A 21018-nucleotide genomic window follows, 5' to 3' on the forward strand; every position below is an offset into this window, starting at 1 on the left:
CAGAAACTATGACTGGCTTGGTGATAGCAGGCAGCCTTTCCTCAAGGGAAGCCATTTCTGACTTTTGGCAGCATTTTCTGAGGCAAACTATTAGACTGTAGTGGGTGAAATGTGGACAGAATTACTCCAAATCTGTCTATATAGCCCTCCACCTCTTCAGATTCCTCCAGGGAAGGGCTTGGAACGAAGCTGCAACTGTGCCTGCACAGCAGCCCTCTGGGTAAGGGAGAGGATTCTTTCTCAGAATCCTTTAATCAAATGGGTTTGGGAACAACTGGAGGCAGGAGGGAACTATCAGTGGAGAAATATCACTTTCATTCTGAAGGAACTGATGAAGCAAGGGTCCTAGGATCAGAGTAGTTTCCAGTTCAGAGTCCCACATGTGGAGGATCAGGAACAAGGCTTAAATGTATTACTACTGTTACTAAACATAAGGAATAAATTTAGAGGTTCCCCACACACATAGAAATGTGGACAAGGTGCATTGGATTGTGTTTAAATGGCCTTGTCCCAGAGACTGAATCCCCATCTGCTGACACATAGTTGTTAAAACTTCAGCAATTTTGCCCCCATACCTTCTTTTACACCAACTGCTTGTTCCTGCAAGAACTCCATGCTGTGGAACTTAGAACTTTTAATGTACCCTATGTATGCAGGTTCAAGTTCTATCAATTTTTATTCATCTTTTGTTTTCCTATTCCTCTTGTGATAGTACAATATCTCCTGATCTGTTTTCATGTCCACTGTCGACTTTGTTTCTTCATCATATTTCTGTGCCTAATCCGGTGAATTTTCAACCTGGATAGTGCGTGTCAAGTTTTAAAATTTGCATTTGGTCTTCTGACAGGAAGATGACCAGAGCTCTTTCTACAGTAATGAGTTTCCCATGTTTACAACCAAAATGCTAAGGCAACAAATGATTGGGTCTCTGGGGAAACAAACCTGGACCATGATATTTCATGCTTGGGGAAAAACCAAAATTCAACCCGTAAATGAGACAATTGAGAGTAACTAGGATATTCATTCCTTAAGTTGATTCAAGAAAAGGTATTCCAGGAACATCAAGTTAGTTTATTCAGGTATATGTCTGGTATCCGGATTAATCTCCGGTCATGATCTCAGGTCATCAGATTATCCTAGTTTGGGCTATATGCTGCAGGTGAAGCCTTCTTAATATTCTATTTCCCTTTTCCTCTACTTCTCTCCTCCTTACACTTTCTCTTTTGCTTTCTTTAAAAGAAGAATATGAATAAAAATAAGAATAAAAATAAATAATAATAATCATAATAATAATGAAGAAGAAGAAAGAAGAATCATTTTTCTTCTACCTTAATGAAGACGAAAATGAAAGCCATATTATTTATGTTTCATATGTGAAATTTGTAATTTAAATGGCCAGTCATTAGTTTATAGCCAAAAGGGTAAAACTGCTTTTACCACTCAAAATTGGTCAGATTAAAAGACAGGTGTTGTGAAGATAATATTTGTACACTAGTCTGTGTAGATATTAACAACAGAAAATCTCTGATTATGTTTTTATTTATTTTTTTTTATTTTTTATTTTTTTCATTTATTTATGATAGTCACACAGAGAGAGAGAGAGAGAGAGGGGCAGAGACATAGGCAGAGGGAGAAGCAGGCTCCATGCACCGGGAGCCTGACGTGGGATTCGATCCCGGGTCTCCAGGATCGCGCCCTGGGCCAAAGGCAGGCGCTAAACCGCTGCGCCACCCAGGGATCCCAGATTATGTTTTTAAAAACAGAACTTAATACTGAGATTAGGGTTAAAGTGATGTCATAATGCAGCTTATAATTTAAATTTCCTCATCACCCTATTCCTTGGTACACATTTCCCATGATCATACATGCCTCCTCTAGTGTGCAAATTTTAGCACAAAGAACAAACCAGTGTGGAAACATTATTATCAATGAAGTTGACTGCATATAATAAGGGCTACTCTGTGTTATGAATTCGTGTGTGTTTTGACAAACGCATAATATTATGTATCAAAGGACCCTGGGTTCATGATATGAACCCAAAGTAGACACCCAACCAAAGCAACCAGCCTGGTGCTCACATTATTACTGTTTTTTAATTGAAGTCAAGATGGCACACAGGGATACATTAGTTTCAGGTGCACCAAATAGGGATTCGATACTTTTATAGGTTAATACTGTGCTCACCATGAGTGTAGATATATGTGTCTCCATGGAGCACTATTACAATTCCATTTATCATATTCCCATGCTGTATTTTTTATCTCTGTAACTTCTTTAATGGATAATGGGGAGCCTGGCCTTCCTATTCTATTTCATTGTTATTGCTGTTGGTAAATGGTATACTTCCAGTATTTAAATCTGGAGGAATATTTTCTTCGTATCTGAATGGTGGTACACTTGGATGGCTCAGGGGTCGATCATCTGCCTTTAGCTCAGGTCATGGTCTCATGGGCCTGCTATCAAGTCCCACATCAGGCTTCCCACATTTTGCCTGCTTCACCTTGCCCACATCTCAACATCTATCTGTGTGGCTCTCATGAATAAATAAATAAAATCTATTTTAAAAAAACTGATTAGGGGACCCTTGGGGGGCTCAGTTGTTTAGTGCCTGCCTTTGGCCCAAGTCCCAGGATTGAGTCCTGTGTTGGGCTCCCAGCATGGAACCTACTTATGCTCTGCCTGTGTCTCTGCCTCTCTCTGTCTCTTTCTCTCTCTCTCTCCCTCTTTCTCTCTCTCATATAAATAAGTGAAAAAATCTTTAAATAAAACCTGATTAGTGAATAAATGCAAGAGACCACTAGAGTAAATAGAAAAAAATAGAATAATTGATAGAACTTAATCAAACATAATAAGATTATGGGCATAATCAAGTGAAAAAAGTTACAAAAGTCAAGAGAGTATGTGGATCTACAGAGACAGAAATGGTTATTCAGATGTTCAGAAGATAGGAGCTTTTAGTTGCATTTCACAACAAGCTACATGAGCCATGGGAATTCATCACTGGAATCGATGTGCAGATCGGTTCTCTTTGTGCATTGAGTATGTCAGGCTATTTGAGGTTGCCACTGACTTTTTTGAAAATTTTAATTATTTATCTGACAGAGCATAAGAAAAGAGAAGGGCAGAGGGAAAGGGAGAAGCACATTTCAAGCTGAGCAAAGCCCCAAATAGGGGATGGATTCCAGGACACTGTGACCTTGCCCTGAGCTGAAGGCTTTTCCTCATCCACCAAGAAGAATGGCCCTCAGACCCTCATATGATGCTTATTAATCACTAACTACAATACAGTCTTGCCCCGTATCCATATAAAAACAGTGATCTCTCAGTAATTCTTGATCACCACAGCCAATGCATTGACAGTTATTCTGTGTCCTTCTAAATATCACTAAGTGTGTGGTGCAGGAATTTTTCCACATGAAGTCAAAGAAGGAATCTCCAGTTTCTTCTATGGAATGCTTGCCTGTTCTCCTGAAGTAGAAATGGGGCTTTTTTCTTCTTTGGAGTGAATTCAGATATGACAAGGAATAGTGTATTTCTTTAGTTGTAAGGACCATTTACATGAGGTAGTTATAAACAGTGTAGAAGGGGACTTGTTTTTCATATAGTTTTTCCTTCTTGAGTTAAGAATTTAATCTTGATCCCTCAGTGAACTGGAGAGATCTATCCACCAGGAATATCTCATTCTTTCTCATGGGTAAAACCTGTGCTTCCTTTGGAGGTCTTTTGCCTTACTACTGTTGCTCATGTGCTGTTGAAGACTCACCAGGAGAACCAATGATAAAGTACACACATTCCTGTTCCTCATGGTATTCCCTTTTTTGTAAGTGCAGATCATCTCAGAAAGCAACAAAAGTAGTTTGTATTCTGGAATCAGTCTCTTGATGATGAAACCTCTAAATAATAAGGCACGTGGGCCAACATTGCTGTTCTCAGGACAGCCACCATGTTCCATATTCCTGGAGCTTGGGAGTGTATGAGATAGGAAGCTTTTCCAGGTCAGAAAATATGTCTATGATTCTAAAATTCTTGGAAGCTACTATATTCATTATTTGGTGTGGTTGTGAGTGCATGAAGCTTAGGCTTGAGTGACTTGTTTAACACTGTGCAGTGCAATAGAGTTGTGTATGAGGGTGCATGTGTGACAGAGACACTTAATTGAGAGAATGAGACACAGATATAGACACTGAAATCCAGAGAAACAGAGAAGGAGAAAGAATAAGAGACTTCTCCAGGACATATGACCCAATGACACTGCACGATGGCCTCTCTCATCATTCTCAAAAAAATAAAAAATCCCATAACAGCATATTTTACAGCCCTAACATCATTAGTGGCCCAATAGTGGCAGTTCATTGCAAGCTTCATAACCAAAGCCATCATGTTCAGTAGGCTTCTATCCATAGTGAACCACTATCTGAGAATTGTTCTTTTAGTTTAGTAAAATTCTTCCTTATGTATCTAAGAGAAAAAGTGAGCAGGAGAAGGGAGAGGGATAGCTGGACAGATCAAGACAAACATGTTACTGATATAGGAGACCCACACTAGGCTGATTTCAGATCCCAGACAGCCTGATTTGAATCAAAGGAAGACTCTTAACTGACTGACTCAGGCACCACTACCAGAGTTATTCCTGTGCACGATGACCAATGTGCTCATGAATACAATGCGTCCTGCTAGAAGCACCCTATGATCCCTTCTGAATGGGAGTGTTCATCTAGAATTTCATAGAAGAAGATCAAATAAATATTGTCAACGTGAGCTTGAGTATCTTGGACCAATGATCCAATGTCTCATTCTTGGTTGTTAGCCACAGAAATTCTGATGAAAATCAGACACTTTCCATATGAGATGAAATACATAATCTTCCTGGAGGGAAGAGTGCTGAGTCGTCTCTTGCCAAGCATTACCTTATTTGAGAGGATGCTTACCTTTGGCAACACTGAAGCTGATTATAAAGTGTGTGATGGCATATTTTCCCTCAACAAGTGTTTCTCTTGCTTGGTTGAGAAATGTTGTAGTCAACATCCTGAGTTGACTGGAGAGACACATTCTTTGGGACAAACAACTTCCTCCAGGTGTCCTTTCACTTTCTTTGGTGCATTATCTCAAACACTATGTTCCACCTGGCTTCCTAAAGTCATTCATAGTAGTAAAGATCAGATTTATTCTATGTAATACCATCTATTGATTAAAAATAATAAAAGACTTATATTTGCTAATGTTTTACACTAGATTAATGTCCAAATATTAGATTCAAATAAGTACCATTAATGACAATCACATTTGAGTTGTAGGGTGCTAGTGGAAACAATCAATTAATTCTCCTCCCAGGGGACAGTACATGATCCCATGTTAAGGATTCAGCTGAATGTTGTGTTCCTCCCTTCTGGGTAGCCAAATTCTCCTTCTTAACGTGTCCTGACTCATATTCTCTGTCTATTCCCATACTTTCGTCTTTCTGTCCAGTAAATTAATTAATTAATATATCCTAAGTAAAGAAAACTGAACATGTTTTGAAAATGCCTGTTGACTATTCTGGTTATAGAGTAACCTCTTACCAGAATATCGGATTTATTGTCATGTAAAACCAAAAGAATGTGGCTTAGTACTTTTCTGTTAAGAATGGGACAATGAACAAACTAGAATAATGATTCTCTTTTTTTTTTTTTTTTTGAGCAACAGTGTGATAGAGATAGGGTGAGCACTGGAGGGAAGAGGAAAAGATGAAGGGATTCTTAACAGATTCCATATGCAGCACAGAGCGACTTCCAAAGCTACATCTCATGAGCACGAGAATATGATCTAGGGCAAAATCACAGTTGGACACTTACATAACTGAGTCAACCAGGTGTCATTAGCATAGTTATATTTAAATCCATGATGGAATTTCCATGGTAACTTCAAATGGGCCATTTATATGATCCTTTGTTTTCTCAACAGATGAATGTTCTGACTCACTTGAGGAAGCACACAGATTTTCACCCCTTGCTATGTATTATTTTTGGAGGCTCTTGAACTTAGACCCTTTGAAATGTAATGAAATAGAATGAAATGTTAATATCTTACTTTCAGAAGACCATGAGGAATGACTGATAATCTTTTCACAGTTCAAAACTTTGATCCCATTCTTCATTGTTTGCCTAGAAGAGCCACCTGATTCAGAAGATCTGATTCACTGGGGCTTTAAATAGGACATGTAATTACTGTATACTTAAAATATCCAAGAGAGAATGTAAAATGATGCAGTCACTATGACCAATAATACAGAAATCCCTCAAAAATATTTTTAAAAACTGAGATATGCAGCAGTATAATGACTTTCAGAAACAAATCTCAAAGATTGAAAGCTGAACTTCAGAGAGACATCAGTGCATATTCTGCAGTAAACACAAAAGATAAGATTATAGGAACTAATTCATGTTAATATGACTTTAAATTATAGTAGTTAAAAATATAGATTTCAAAAAGAAGAGGTGATAAAACAAGAAACTAGGTTAGATATGAATAAACAAAAAAAAAGAGGACAATTTTATCTTGAAAGAAAAACATCCTAAAAGGAAAACGATGAGTTGCTTTGCTATGTTCCTCCAGTGCTGGAAGTTCCAGTTCTGTTTCATCAGGAAATGTGCTGGTCACCCGTTCTTCCACGTGATCCTCCTAGGAAAGGCCTGCTGTACAGATTCTCAGATGTCTGTGCCTGGGTGGTGTTGCACCGACCTTGTCAGAGAATCAATATAAGCTGATTGCTCTGTGAGCATTTTATTTCCTGAAACCTTTCATACCCCTTTTCAGGGTGAGAGGGAAAAAGACAACGCTTCGATCTCCAGCCCAGGAGATGAATGAAGTGGTGATTGACAAATCTACAGACTCCAGTGGTGCCTGCCTCCTCCAATTCTCCCCTAGCAGATGTGGGGGAACACCGAAATGTGCAATTTGCTTAGGTTTCCTCAGGGAGCATCTTTGCTGCTCTTGCTGTCATCCCCTTTTCCTGGATGAGAGGGAAGATTGTCCCATTCTGTGGTGGCTGGTCCCCAAGAAGGAGAACGTTCAACCTGTCCATTGGTCACATAATATGCCTCCCAGAGGAAAGGAGAGGATGTGTTCCAGTCCCTTGTATGGACTCAACATGGAACATGGTCTCCTGGCCAAGCCTGAATCCATGGATGATGGCACCTCAAGCTGAACATTCTCCCAGGTTTGATGATCTAGCCCATTTCCCTGAACCAATACATGGGACTCTGCTGGTTCAGGTGTTTGGGTACTCTCTGGACTCCAGGAATATTGAGACCCACTCACTTACCTGTGATTCTGTGCCCTTTCACCTATGGCAGGACAGGGAAGTCTCTGGAAGAGCACATCTAAAGGTCCAGATTTTGAACTTCAGGGCTCTTTCACTTTCAAGCAACTGACTCACACAAGCTACCTCTCACCCCACCCATTATCCTCTGATTAATCCCTTCCATTTTGCTTTTCCATATCTCCTGGGCAAAAATTTTTCACTTTCCTATTTTTAGTGTCGGCCATACTTCCTTAGATTTCAGCTTGAATTCACTAGTGTTCAGGATGGCTTGATAGTTATGTAGCTAAGTTTAGGGGAGTAGCTGACATGAGGACCTCTGCTCCACCATCTATCATTCTTTTGAAAATAATTTTTGAGGTCTTAATCCAAACTAATTCAGATGGTTAGTCCATGAAACCTGTCTCTTTTCAAGAAATTCAAGGTTCTTTTGCAAATAAATTCAGCTTTATTTAGTATCATCCAAACTAGAAACTACAAAGCTGTCACTCTTTAAGTGAATGAAAATGAATCTTCAAATCAATCCGTACAAGGAATTGTTATTCTGTAATAAAAAGTGATTAAGCCTTGGAGAGCCTCTATGTCTCAGTTGGTTAAGATTGTGACTCTTGATTTTTGCCACAGATCATGACCTAAGATTCTTGAGATGAACCCACATGACAGACACTTGCTGTGTCTGGAGCCTGCTTAGGATTCTCTCTCCCTCCTGACAAAACATGAGAGATACCTAATTCTGGGAAGTGAACAAGGGGTAGGGGAAAGGAGTTGGGTGAAGGATTGGGGTGACTGGATTATGGGCACTGAGGGGAGCACTTGGCAGGATGAGTACTGGGTGTTGTGATATATGTTGGCAAATTGAACTCCAACAAAAAAATAAATAATAAATGCTACTTTATGACATACTCAACTTGGATTTTAAAGGACAAAAATATACTATTTTCCTGGAAAAAGGCGTCTGTTTGAATACCTTTATTATTATGTCCAATTCTGAATTTTTTAAAAGTTATTTAAGTTTGAACCTCCTAGAGTTTCATTGCTCTTTTTACATTGACCTCATAAGGTCCCATTTAGTGATGTGTCAGGGCAGATTTACACATGTCTCTATTCCTTCAGAAACATGTCCAGTTGATTAGTAAGACATGGCTGCTAGGAATATTTGAGAAACATTTGCCTTACCTTGTTGGTGAAAAATTTGGGTAATACCTAAGTGTTTTAAGATGTTACCATCTCTGCATGTACTAAACTAGTGCCTTCTAGTCTGGGTGCTAAAATTCCTAGATTTATGGGTATTTCAGCCCATAATTTACAGTGAAAGAACCAGTATTACCAAAGGGAATGGACTGGATTAACATTCTTGCTAGTGTGTACTTGCACCAAGGAACTCACAGGATTCTGAAAGTGTTTCCTACTTAAATGGATAGCTGAAAATATTTTCCTCTCTTTAAATAGGTTATATCTTAAATAATGAACTGTGTTCCAGCAAAATTTTAATATCTTTTGAACTCTATATTACTTATTGTGAAGATTGCGAGCAAATACATGATTACATTTCACATTCTACATCTTTCTTTTTTTGCATGCCATTACTTTGAATCATGAACCATATTGCTTTCTCAGACTAACCTCTTTCATTTTGATGAATACACATAGCATTCATTGAGGTATTTTGAATGGCTTGAAAGGTCCATTATTATTTCATTCTTGTTTTATTATTTTCCTCTTGAAAGAGGGAAAGAGTGTATGTCTGGATGAGGGTATGGTTAGATGAGGATGAAGGGAATGTCTTAGTAGGATTGCTCAGCATGGAGCCTGAGGAGGGACTTGATCTCAGGAGCCTGAGATCATGACCCAAGGAAAAGTCAAAGGCCTGGCACTCCCCCCATTCTCTGTATATCTCATTGACTGTTAATTTACTGTAGAAAAGAGGATCTTGTAGGTAACTTTCCAGATCAGTCCAAACAGCTTTTCCATTCAAAATACATCATCTGAATGTCCTAACCATGAGTTTGTATAAGCAGGTAATGGACAGATAGCAGCAGGTCATTCCTGCAACTAAAAGAATTCTAAATTGCATAGGAATATGCCTTTGCTTTTTGAGAGGGTTAGAAAAAATTTCAAGTGCATCTCTTCATTAAGCTCAGATTCAACTTTTTAACTGTATGCTGTTTCCTCACACCTGGCTATGGGAGGGGTCGATTTTTAGAGGCAAGTAGCACTTTGGTGCTTCAGGTGAATTGTCATAGAAAATGTGGTATCTGGAGAAGGGAGGAGTGGGAAGGAGGTGAAGGAGAAAGAGACAAAGGGCAATAAGAATAGAAGTGGAGACAAACAGCTAGAGGAAGGCGTGTGGGAACATTTACTAAACATTACTAGTTTATTCTTGCCTAGCATTGTCAAATTGTTCTTTAGCTTTTGCCAAATGGTTAATGAAATAAATTTGAGGCCAAATTCCTTTGTGAGGCCTCAGTGTATCAGCCAACAATACTGCCCATTCATCTTCCTTCTTTTCTAAGAGATTCCCTAGAGAATGAATTTGTTCAGTTCCATTAATACAGAGTTGGCCTTGAAGACCCAAAACATCATTGGTGAGCTGGTGCGGATCAAGAATTAATATCAGATCAAGAATTGAAACAGTATACAGTTGAAAACTTGACCATGTCTTGTGAGAACCAGACATAGGAGAAATAGACATGATTTCAGGTAGAGAAGGTTCAGGTTTATACTATCCCAATACAGCTGGTGACATTTGATGGAAATATCACATTTGTGTACCTCATGCCATGAGTACCCAAGAATGACAACTGGACACCGCAGAAAAAAAACAGCCAATGATCTGTCCACACCAGCAGTCACAACCTCAGAGTGAATACTCTCAGGACACAAAACTGAGACAGTTGGAGAAACTCAACCGATGGGATTGCTGACCCTCAGCAAAGTTTTTCTTCAGGGTGGACTCTAGTCCTGTGAGATCTTCACACTCACTGCTCTGTGAAGATGGATCAGTGAAGACTCACAGGGCACTATTCCTGCTTCTATGCTCAGATACGTCTTCTTATGACACACACCAGTTTTACACAGCACAGCAAAGCACAAAATGGTAACTGAAAAAGACAGCATAAGGGGACCTAAAGGAATAGTCTGATTCCATTAGAATCCAAAGAAGTGGGAACCAAAACAAGATTCAGGTGCCATACTGAGTACAAACTACCTTAGAACTGCCTCAGAGAACACATTTCAGATCACGGGCTCTCTCTTCATGGGAGGGCCCCTCCTATGGACTCAATAGCTGCCAGGAGCAGGGCACAGGGGGCCTCTATGAGCACTACCCTTGCTCAAACAACAGGAGGCTCTGAAGATGTCCTGTGGACACCGTGTGATTGCCTGTACAATGATCAATGGCCAACCAAATAAAAATAACAAAGAATATTGACTCAGTTCTTGTTAGAGCAAGGAAATCAGCCGCTATTATTTTGGTTGAGCAGAGCCCCAGCATCAGAAGGAAGGTTGCAAACCCATTCTAGACAAAGGCTTCAATTATGCCTTGATGAGAAGCTATTGTATGAAGAGGCTATGGTGAGCTGTCCAGAAGTGAGGCACCCTATGTGATTGTGAATGGTGATTCTTTCTGATTGCTGGGTCCTAGGTAGGAAATTGGGACAAGTGTTAGAAACAAGTGTTAGAAAATATAACATACATAGGTCTAGGTGGGACAGGTGTTATGGTGAAGAATCCTGAGCCTGTGGCGAGAGTGGTATATGGGTTCTGGGATAAAAGGCTGAGACAGTTGCTCCAATGGTTATGATGTAAACCATGCACCAGATGCTGGATACAACCTCCAAACATCATACAATCTTTATAGCCAAGGCCTTTTCCCTTGACTGCCTACAAGATAATGGGCTCAAGGATTGGCTGTGGGTCAGAAATCTCTCTGAATGAACTATCTGGCTATGATCTATACTTTCAATTTTTCAAGTAGACTTGGGACCACCTACCAGGAAATACTAGGGAAGTTGTTGGGCAGGGAAAAAGAGAGAGATTATACATTTAAAGATCCCAAGTTGTCAAGTGCCTGGATGAGAGCAAACGCTGCAAGATTAGGATCATCAATAGGAGCATATCATTAAGAGAGAGGATGTTGGTGCCTGGTGATTCAGTAGGTTCAGTGTCTTATTCAAGGGGTTGACTCAGGTCCTGAACTCAGAGTGTTGGTCTAAGCTTCATAGCAGGATTTGCATGCAATCTTCGTGGGATTCTCTCTCACCTTCTGTGCCTCCCCCCACAGAGACTCTCCCTCTCAAAATGTAGTAAAAACTGCATACAAACTACATACAAAAAATTAGTTTAAAAACCATGAGAGGAATAAATTACATATGATGTTGATTTAAGGTTATGAGTCTTCAAAGTCACGAAAATAATCTTCCTTGTGGATCAGCATAGGAATGGTGATGGGTGGCCTGAGGAAAGAATAGGGTACAGTTAAGCAGACAAGAGGATGAATCACAGCTCATAGGATCTATGTCTTCGACCCCGGAACTCAATTTTGCCTTCTGCTCTAGTCTTCTTACCTAAACACCCCTAGCAACAGCACCCTTTCAACTCTATAATGGGAATGGCCTCGAGTGTTTTCCCTGGTCTCAGGTTCCATATCCTGAACCTGGAAACAAGGCCTGTCATCCCATTCTTCAAAGAAGCCACCAAATTTTCTATGAATTTCTCTTCCCACGTTTTGCTCCCTCTTTCTGCTCACTCCTGCTTCACTACATCTTCCTTCTCCTAAACGTTAATTGCTCATTTCGCTCCTCATTCACTTACAACAGAAATTATATTCTATGGCATGGGAATGCTCAGGGAATGATCAGCTTTTTATGCGACCCTCCTTAATCAGTTGATCAAAGAGCCAAGCCAGGCAACTCTGGAGTAGTTGCAATTGGCCTGCGGGCCTATGCACAGGGGTTGGGTGTGTCCATGAGGGTGACATCCACTGGGCTATATTGACTGCTTTGTGCTTTGGGTGCTCTTAGGTATTTGACACAAACTTAACCTTTTTATATATTTTTAAATGTTTATTTATTTAGTGTTGTGTAAATTCAATTTGCCAACGTATAGTATAGTATCCAATGCTCATACCATCAAATACCCTCCTGACATATAAGAAATAGTGAAAGGAATTATGAGGGAAAGGAGTGGAATTGAGTGGGAAAAATTAAAGAGTGACACAAACCTTGAGAGAACACACTGCATCTGTGTTCACACAGAATCTGGAACACACTGAATCTTTAGAACAGCTCATACATATCGTAGCCCATAGAGGAAATGAATGTGATACTAGAGGTAAAATATCTTCTGCAATATCCTTTAGTCTAAATCTTGGACAATGGGTTTTCTAAAGTAGGTGAGGCCACATCCATACTAGCTTGAGCCAGAATTTGCCCTGATTCTGGAAGGAATGGGCCATGGGCTCCAGGCAGGCATGAGGGAAAGTCTGAGGCTGGGCCAAGACCCTGGTATGGGGAGCAGGCTCAGCACTCTGTAGTTACAGTAGTGAAATCAGACAGGAACAGAATCACTGGCCACCCTGCCTAGAGCCTGTGTCTCACTCTGCTGGACCTTTAGCACAAGTGTGTGCCAGCAGCCCAGCGGCTTTCACACAGTCCTCTAGATTCTGTGCACCCAGCAAAGTCCTAGGGTGGCTGCACTCCAGCCTCTCTCACAGGCAGGCAAGTACAGATTTTGTTCTTGTCCCAGGACTGAGGATTGTGGAAGGAGGGGAGGGGGGAACTGCGATTCTGGCCATACCTCCCACCTCACTTCTGCTGGAACCAGAGGCATGTGCTGTGAGGGACTATTTCTAGGATGCCCATCCATAGAGTGCCCTTACACCCTGGCCAGAACTGAGGGTAGCACCACACTACTACGGTGTGACACATAAATGCATAGGGAGTGGGTCCCCAGCTCTAACAGCACTTGGCACCAACAGAAGCACTCTTTGTGCAAGTTCAGATCTGCATGGCAGTGTGCATCTCATGAGATTGGCTCCATCCAAGACAAAAGGCAATAACCTGAAACAAAACCTCTCCTGCTGTTTTCCTAAGAAATTCTAACCAAACATAAGGTAGGGCTTTAATGCTTCCCAGTGACAAAGGGAGCAGGAACTTGTCTTCAGGAATAATAGTTAAATAAAAAGAAGAAGAATATGACCAACTGCATAACCCTATCCCAGGACAGAATGTTTCTTCTCATTTTACCCAAGTAACCCTATTTATGATACAATAGGCCAAAGAAGAGCACCTTCGTGGCTCAGTAAGTTAATTGTCTGACTACAGCTTAGATCATTATCCCAAAATCTTAAGAGGAGGACTGTGTTAGACTCACTGGTCAGTGCGAAGTCTGAATTTCCCTCTCCCTCTGACTTCTCTCTCTCATAGTTAAATAAATAAATAAATAGGGATCCCTGGGTGGCGCAGCAGTTTAGCGCCTGCCTTTGGCCCAGGGCGCGATCCTGGAGACCCGGGATCAAATCCCACGTCGGGCTCCCGGTGCATGGAGCCTGCTTCTCCCTCTGCCTGTGTCTCTGCCTCTCTCTCTCTCTCTGTGTGACTATCATAAATAAATTTAAAAAATTAAAAAATAAATAAATAAATAAACAAGTAAATAAATATTAAATAAATACAATTGAATAACTATAATTAATCTTTATGATATCATCCCACCCAACCTCAGTCTACAAATAGCATATTTAATCCTGCTCCCAGGGACCCTCTCCATTTATTCCGGCCTCATTGTAGTTCCCTACCTAAGGATTCTTCATCTGCAAGTAATTATGTTCTCGATATTCTCCACCACTCAATCTTTAGGGACACCAGCATGAGGAAGTGATTAGAGAGTGGGACCCCGTATTCCTGCTACTCCAGCTAAGGCCTCTTTGGGAGCACTCTCAACACCTGTTTTCCTCCAGATCCTCAGACCTTCCCTGGGCTTTTGGAGTTAGAGCTCTTCAAAAAGACATCGACCACAGTTGCATCCTTCCTTGAGGGAACAAACCTCCTACACCTGGCATTTCCCCATTTCCAGAAGATCACGAGAGCTCTCACTTGGACATGGATCCACCTGAGATCCACCTGTGATGGGTGATGGCCACACACCAGGTTAGACGGAGTCCATGAGAGCCACTGTGTCAGACTCAGAGCTGCTGCCCAGGAGAGCCATCTGTGATGATCGAAATAATCTGTGTTTACAAATACTCTACTGGGCACTGGAAATGTGGTTGTATGATAAAGGATGGAATGTGTAACTTCAATGATTTTAAGTAATTTCAACATATGCAGGCAAATCTGGCTATCAACTGCCTCCTTGGATAGCTCAGGTATATCCAAAATTTTGGAAGCTATGACCTCTGTGACCTCGGATTTCATGAAGTGGAATTTGCTAGTCTTATATGACTGTTTATTTCTGTTGGTCTCTGGCCTCCTATACATCAGGCAGGCACAACGTGAGGTCCTGGCAACACTTAGAAAAGATGGTCCACTGTCACGTCCTAGAGAAATTCCAGCACGTGCTTCTTGTGGGCATGGACAACACAATGACCCCACACAGCTGTGCTGGTCGTATTCAGATGAATGAATCAGAGAGGGGACACATCACCCTCTTCAGAAGCTCGCTCTTTCCTTCCTGATACAGGCTAGAGCCTGGGTAGGTACCTAGTTTAGTGTGGGGCCCAACACCCAGACAAGGTAAGCACGTACTTTGCAACCTGGAACTGAATCCCTGCCCAGGGGTTTTAGAACAGGGGCTTCTTAATGCTAAATAGCATGGGGACAAGAAATGAGGGAGGTTTTGCTGATGACATTGCAGTGACAAATTGGAATCAGTGCTTCTGTCACCTTGAGTATGAGAGCACAGAATTTGGACCTGAACAATCTAAGACCACTTCAGGGAAATGCTCAAACTGCTGTCCAGTGGGCCATAAAAGGGAACAGCAAAGAGCTCCTTGACTCTGTAATCAGCCTCCATCCACTGGTTGAACTCACTGAGCACTGGAGTCCATGTCCCTCCACTTCCTCTAATCTCTATGGACACAAACTCATTATCTAAATCATACATCCTTGCTTGAAAAAAAGATGAACATGGGTCTACACCTGGAAGATTGCTTTTCTAGTGGTTACATTTTTCTATATATTTATATTGGAGTTTGATTTGCCAACATATGATATAGCACCCAGAGCTCATCCCATCAAGTGCACCCCTCAATGCCTATCACCCAGTCACCCCATCCTACCACCAACTCCCCTTCCAGTACCCCCAATTTTTTCCAAGCATAGGAGTCTCTCATGTTTTGCATTCGTCTGTGATGTCTCCTACTCATTTTTTTTGTTTTTCTCTCTACACCTATGATCCTCATTCCTGTGGGAACCCAAACTCAGATTGTTGCTCCTGACTAAATACAGGAAAAACCTGGTTCCAGAATATGTACTGCTTTCACAAGTTCAGGAGGCCGCCTGCAGGTACAGGAAAAGACACCATGATTTACCCCGGGGATCAATTCCAGTAGGTCATGATGAATAATCTTCTTAGTATTGTTGGATACTATTGGCTAGCATCTTGTTGAGAATTTTTGCATCCAGCTTCTTCATGTATATTGGCATACAATTCTCCTTTTAGTGGGATCTTTGTCTGATTTTGGAATTAATGTGATGCTGGTCATATAGAATGGGATTTTGGAAGTATTCTATTTCTTTCTATCTGTCAAAACAGCTTTAGTAGAATAGGTATGGTTTCTTCTTAAAATGTTTGATAGAATTCCCCTGGGAAGCCATCTGTCCCTGGATTTTTGTGCTTTGCGAGGTTTTTTATGACTGCTTCAATTTCCTCCATGGCTATTGGCCTGTTCAAGCCTCCTACTTCTTCCTGTTCCAGTTTTGGTAGTTTGTGGTTTTCCAGAAATGTGTCCAATTCTTCTAGATATCCTAATTTATTGCCGTATAATTGCTCATAATATGTTTTTAAAATCGTTTGTATTTCCTTGGTATTGGTGGTGGTCTCTCATTTCTCATTCATGATTTTATTAATTTGAGTCTTTTCTCTCTTCTTTTTAATGACTGGCTAAAGGTTTATCTATCTTATTCTTTCAAATAACCAACTCCTTGTTGTGTTGATCTGTTCCACAGTTCTGGTCTCTAATTCATTGAGTTCTGCTGGAAACTTTATTAACGCTCTTCTTCTGCTGGATGTAGGTCCTATTTTCAGTTTTATTCTCCAGCTCCTTTAGGTGCAAGGTTAGCTTTTGTATTTGAGTTCTTTTCATTTTTTGGTTGGATGCTTGTATTGCGATGTAGTTCCCCCCTCAGGACTGCTTTTGCTGTATCCCAAGATTTTGAATTGTTGTATCATCATTCTTCTTAGTTTTCATGAATCTTTTTAATTCTTTTCTTATTTCCTGGTTGACCCTTTCATCTTTTATCAGGATGGACCTTAACCTCCACGTATTTGAAATCCTACCAAACTTCTTCTTGTGATTTAGTTCCAATTTCAAGCATTATGGTCTGAAAATATACAGGGGACCATCCCAATATTTTGATATAGGTTAAGCCCTGATTTGTGGCCCAGTATGTGGTCTATTGTGGAGAAAGTTCCATGTACACGTGAGAAGACTATGTATTCACTAGCGTTTGGATATAAAGCTTTATCAATATCTGCGAAATCCATCTGGTCCAGTGTAATATTTAAGCTGTGTCCTTGGAGATGTTATGCTTAGAAGATCTGTTGATTGTAGAAAGCAGTATATTCAAGTTACCAAGTATAAGTGTATTATTATCTAAGTATGTCTTAACTTTGGTTATTAATTGACTGACATACTTGGCAGCTCCCACATTTGGGGCATAAATATTCCTGATTGTTAGATCCTCTTGTTGGATAGATCCTTTACGTATGATATAGTGTCCCTGTTCACATCTCACTTGATATAGTGTCCCTGTTCACATCTCACTATAGTCTTTGGGATAAACTTTTACTGATCTGATATAAAGATGCCCATTCCTGCTTTCTTTTGATGACCATTTGAATGGTAAATGGTTCTACAACCCTTTATTTTCAGGCTGTGGTGTCCTTAGGTCTCAAATGAGTCTCTCGAAGACATCAAATTGATGGGTCTTGATTTTTTATCCAGTCTCACACCCTGCACTTTTTGATGGGGTCATTAGACTCAGATGCTAAAGCTCCTCCTCTGCACAGTAACCAATGTTCCCAAGCCTGACTAATCACTGCAGTTTAGTTCTCTAATTAGAGTATGAGCTCTGGGACTACAAGCTTCGAATCATATCCTGGATCCTTAATATGGAATTCATGACCCTCAACACTGTGCCTTTCTCTACCCGAAGAGGAGGGAGAATCAACAAAACATCAAATACACGTTTGTTGAACATTGAAGGAATAAATGTAGGGATAATGATCAGGAAAGTTAAATAGAAACTAAATATCCTGTCTGAGATCTCACATTTTACAAGTTCCAGAGATTGATTGAAATCTGGCAGTCTGAGTTCCTAGACCATTACTCTCCAACATGTAAGAGGTTTGCCTAAACACAATATTTTACCTTAAGAAAATTTAGTTTTGACAGAATTAAGGGTGTCAGAAAAAAAACCTATTGTTTTCACCCCAAAATACTCTTAGGACCCTTAATCAAAAATATACATGACTGTCCTGTACAACCTTCCACTCCCTGGGTCATGATCAGCACATCAAATGAGATCAATAGTGGCGTGCAAGAAAGTAGATTCACTAAAATCAAATCTTGTGTTAAAACGTGTTAAACAATGTCATTGTGCATTATTTATTCCTCACGCACACATACATGCCTCAAAACAGTGTCTGAGAACTTGGTATGTCATAGAAACAACCATGCATTACCTTTGGAAAGAGCTCTAAAGGGCAGGTCAGAAGAACTGAGAGACATGTTATATGAAAATCACTCTAATGAATTCTCTTTCTCTTTTCAAGTGACATTGCTAGGTGCAAATGCATGCCATTCTCCACTTCTATAAAATGTACTGTCTCTCATGTGTGTACATCACCTTTTTTTTAATATGCCCAATAAGTGCTTACATGCTTATCTCTCAGTCATTAAAGCAAATACTTAATTATCCATGTTTCAATGCAAGTAGAAAGACTGGCTATTTGTTGCAAAAATGACAAAAATATCATATTTTCTCCAGCTGACAGCTTAGGGGGGAGGAATGAGATGAGAGTTAGGATAAAATTGATATCTCTATAATGAGTAAATAGGGAAAATGCCCAGAGTGTAAAAAGAAATGTGTGTTTGGGACAATAATTGAAACATAGACACTCATATTCACAAGGTTACTTTGGGCAACCATTCAGAGGAAGATAACAACATGTCCCCACAAATACAGAACTTGAAACCCATTTTGGAAGACACAGTAAGGAAGATATTATAAACCATTGAAAACCAATAACAAATATCCTCCATATCAACCTTTCTGGATTCACACTTATTTCTGAAATTAATAACGTGAATATATAATTTAGGACAGTACCACAACTTGAAAATATATGTGACCATATTTCTCCCTGTGAAGACTTTGTGGTGACAAATGAGGGGTGCAGGATATAGTAGGAAATAAGACATTTTTTCAAAATGGAGGCACAATATTCAAGGTACCTAGTTTGGTAGAATAATCAAAAAAAAAAAAAAAACAATGGAGGACTAGAACAACAAAAAAAACCACATAGGTATAACTCTGCATGACAATTTGGGGAGAGGAAACTTTAAACAATGAGAAAAATAGTTTGAGAAAGAGTTATCTATTCAGTTGGTAGCAAAGAGCATTCAGAAGATGTTTAGGAACATACATTCACAGTAGCAGCAATTGAGTTTGCCCATCGTCAAAGATGCTAGGTTGAGAGCTGAGAAGTCATGGAATATCAAATTGGAACTGCTCAGCTCAGAGCTGCAGTTGGGAAGAGAGGCAGAGGTATATACTTCTCGTCACCTTGGCAATGTGTGACATCATAGTGCTTTCAAAGTGAATGCAGCTGCACAGCAACCAACTTCTGCTGTCTGGATAGGGGTGTATATGGGGAGATAAGGGTGGTATTTGAGAGGAAACACATGGGAAGCCTGATTGGCTCAGCAGTTTAGCACTGTCTTTGTCACAGGGCATGATCATGGAGTCCCGGGATGGAGTCCCATGTTGGGCTCTCTGCATGGAGCCTGCTTCTCCCTCTGCCTGTGTCTCTGCCTCTCTCTCTCTCTCTCTCTCTCTCTCTGTCACTATGTGTGTGAGTCCCTCATAAATAAATAAATAAAATGTTTTTAAAACAGAGAGGAAATACTTTGTATCAGAAAATCTATTTTAATCATCCATAAGGCCCTGCAACCTGTTTTCCAGAATGGCAGTTCAATGACTCATTCCCATTATCAATTTCAGAGGGTCCCCCTTTCTCCACATCATTGTCATCATTCATTGTTAAATTTAGCCATTTTCACCAGTGTAATGTGTATCTCGTTTTTGTTTTGATTTGTATTTTCATGTTTACAAGTGATGGGGAGCATTTTTTCACGTCCCCTTTGTCCACGTGTATGTCAATTTTAGAGAAATATTTGCTCCTATGATGTGCCCAGTCCTTAAGTGATATTAAAATATGTCATTAAAATATAAAAGTTTAAGAGGAAAGATTTCAAAAAAGTTGATAATACAAGAAACCAGGGGAGATGGGCTAAATGACAAAATAGAGTACAATTTTATCTTGAAAGAAAAACAAATCATAAAAGGAAAACCTTGAGTGGCTATGCTACTTCCCTCCCAGGGTGGGTGGCTCCAGTTCTGTTTGGCCAGGAAATGTATATGGTCTCCTGTTCTTCCAGGTGATCCTTCCAGATGGGCCCGCTGCACAGATTCTCAGGGGTCTCTGCCTGCGTGGTGTTGCACTGCACCTTGTCAGGAGGCCAGGCTCATTGCAAGATGTTTGCATTGTGAGCATTTGGTTCCCTGAAACCTTTCATACCTCGTTTGGGGGTGAAAGGAAAATAGATCACACTGCAATCTCCAGCCCGGGAGATGAGGGAAGTGGTGATCGACAAATCTGCAGACTCCAATGTTGCCTGTGACTCCAATTCTCCCTTAGCAGATGTGGGGGGATGCTGAAATGTGCAATGTTTAAGTTTCCTCAGGAAGAGTCTTCGCCACACATGCTACCACCTCCTACTCCTGTAGGAAGTACAGGTTTATTCCTTTCTGTGGTTGCTGGTCCCCCACAAGGAGAACATTCAACCTGGTCAATGGTCATCCAATCTGCCTGTCCCAGAGGAAGGTGGAAGCTGTAATCCAGTCCCCTTTATGGACCCAACATAGACCAGTTTCCTGGCCTGGCAGAGATTGAGATTGATGGTATCTCAAGCTTAACATTCTCCCTGGCTTGCTGATTTAAACCCATTTCCCTGAGCCAATACTTGGGAACTCTGCTGACTCAGGCACATGGGTACTTTCTGGCCTCCAGGAATATTTAGACCACACTCACTTTCCTGTGGTTCTGCACCCTTTCACCAATGAATCCCTTTCAGGCAGGGAAGTTTCTGGAGGAGCCAACTTCTAAAGGTCCAGTTTTTGAACTTCAGGGCTCTTTCACTTTTCTGCAGCTGGCTTACACATATCCCACCACCTCAACACCCAACATCCTCTGATAAATCCATTCCATTTTACTACTCC

The 21018-nt window shown here is 40.5% G+C and overlaps 1 long non-coding RNA gene across 11 annotated transcripts in view; it reads right to left on the bottom strand.

Annotated features, from left to right (window-relative positions):
* LOC112652462 (uncharacterized) overlaps positions 1-19319 on the bottom strand; it is a 56798-nt gene extending 37479 nt beyond the window's left edge. For 5 of the 11 annotated variants that reach the window (XR_007403958.1, XR_007403954.1, XR_007403955.1 and 2 more), the window contains exons 1-2: positions 19163-19319; positions 4929-5131 (exon numbers count right to left, since the gene is read on the bottom strand). This is a non-coding gene — a long non-coding RNA (uncharacterized LOC112652462). Of the gene's footprint in view, positions 1-4928; positions 5132-5831; positions 6025-6066; positions 6086-11665; positions 11752-15824; positions 17054-19162 lie in introns of those variants that run through there. The other 6 variants (XR_007403956.1, XR_007403951.1, XR_007403960.1 and 3 more) reach the window with 6 other exon arrangements.
* Between the last annotated feature and the right edge of the window lie 1699 nt (positions 19320-21018).

Source organism: Canis lupus, chromosome 19 (assembly GCF_003254725.2).
Source record: "Canis lupus dingo isolate Sandy chromosome 19, ASM325472v2, whole genome shotgun sequence".
Taxonomy (NCBI): domain Eukaryota; kingdom Metazoa; phylum Chordata; class Mammalia; order Carnivora; family Canidae; genus Canis; species Canis lupus.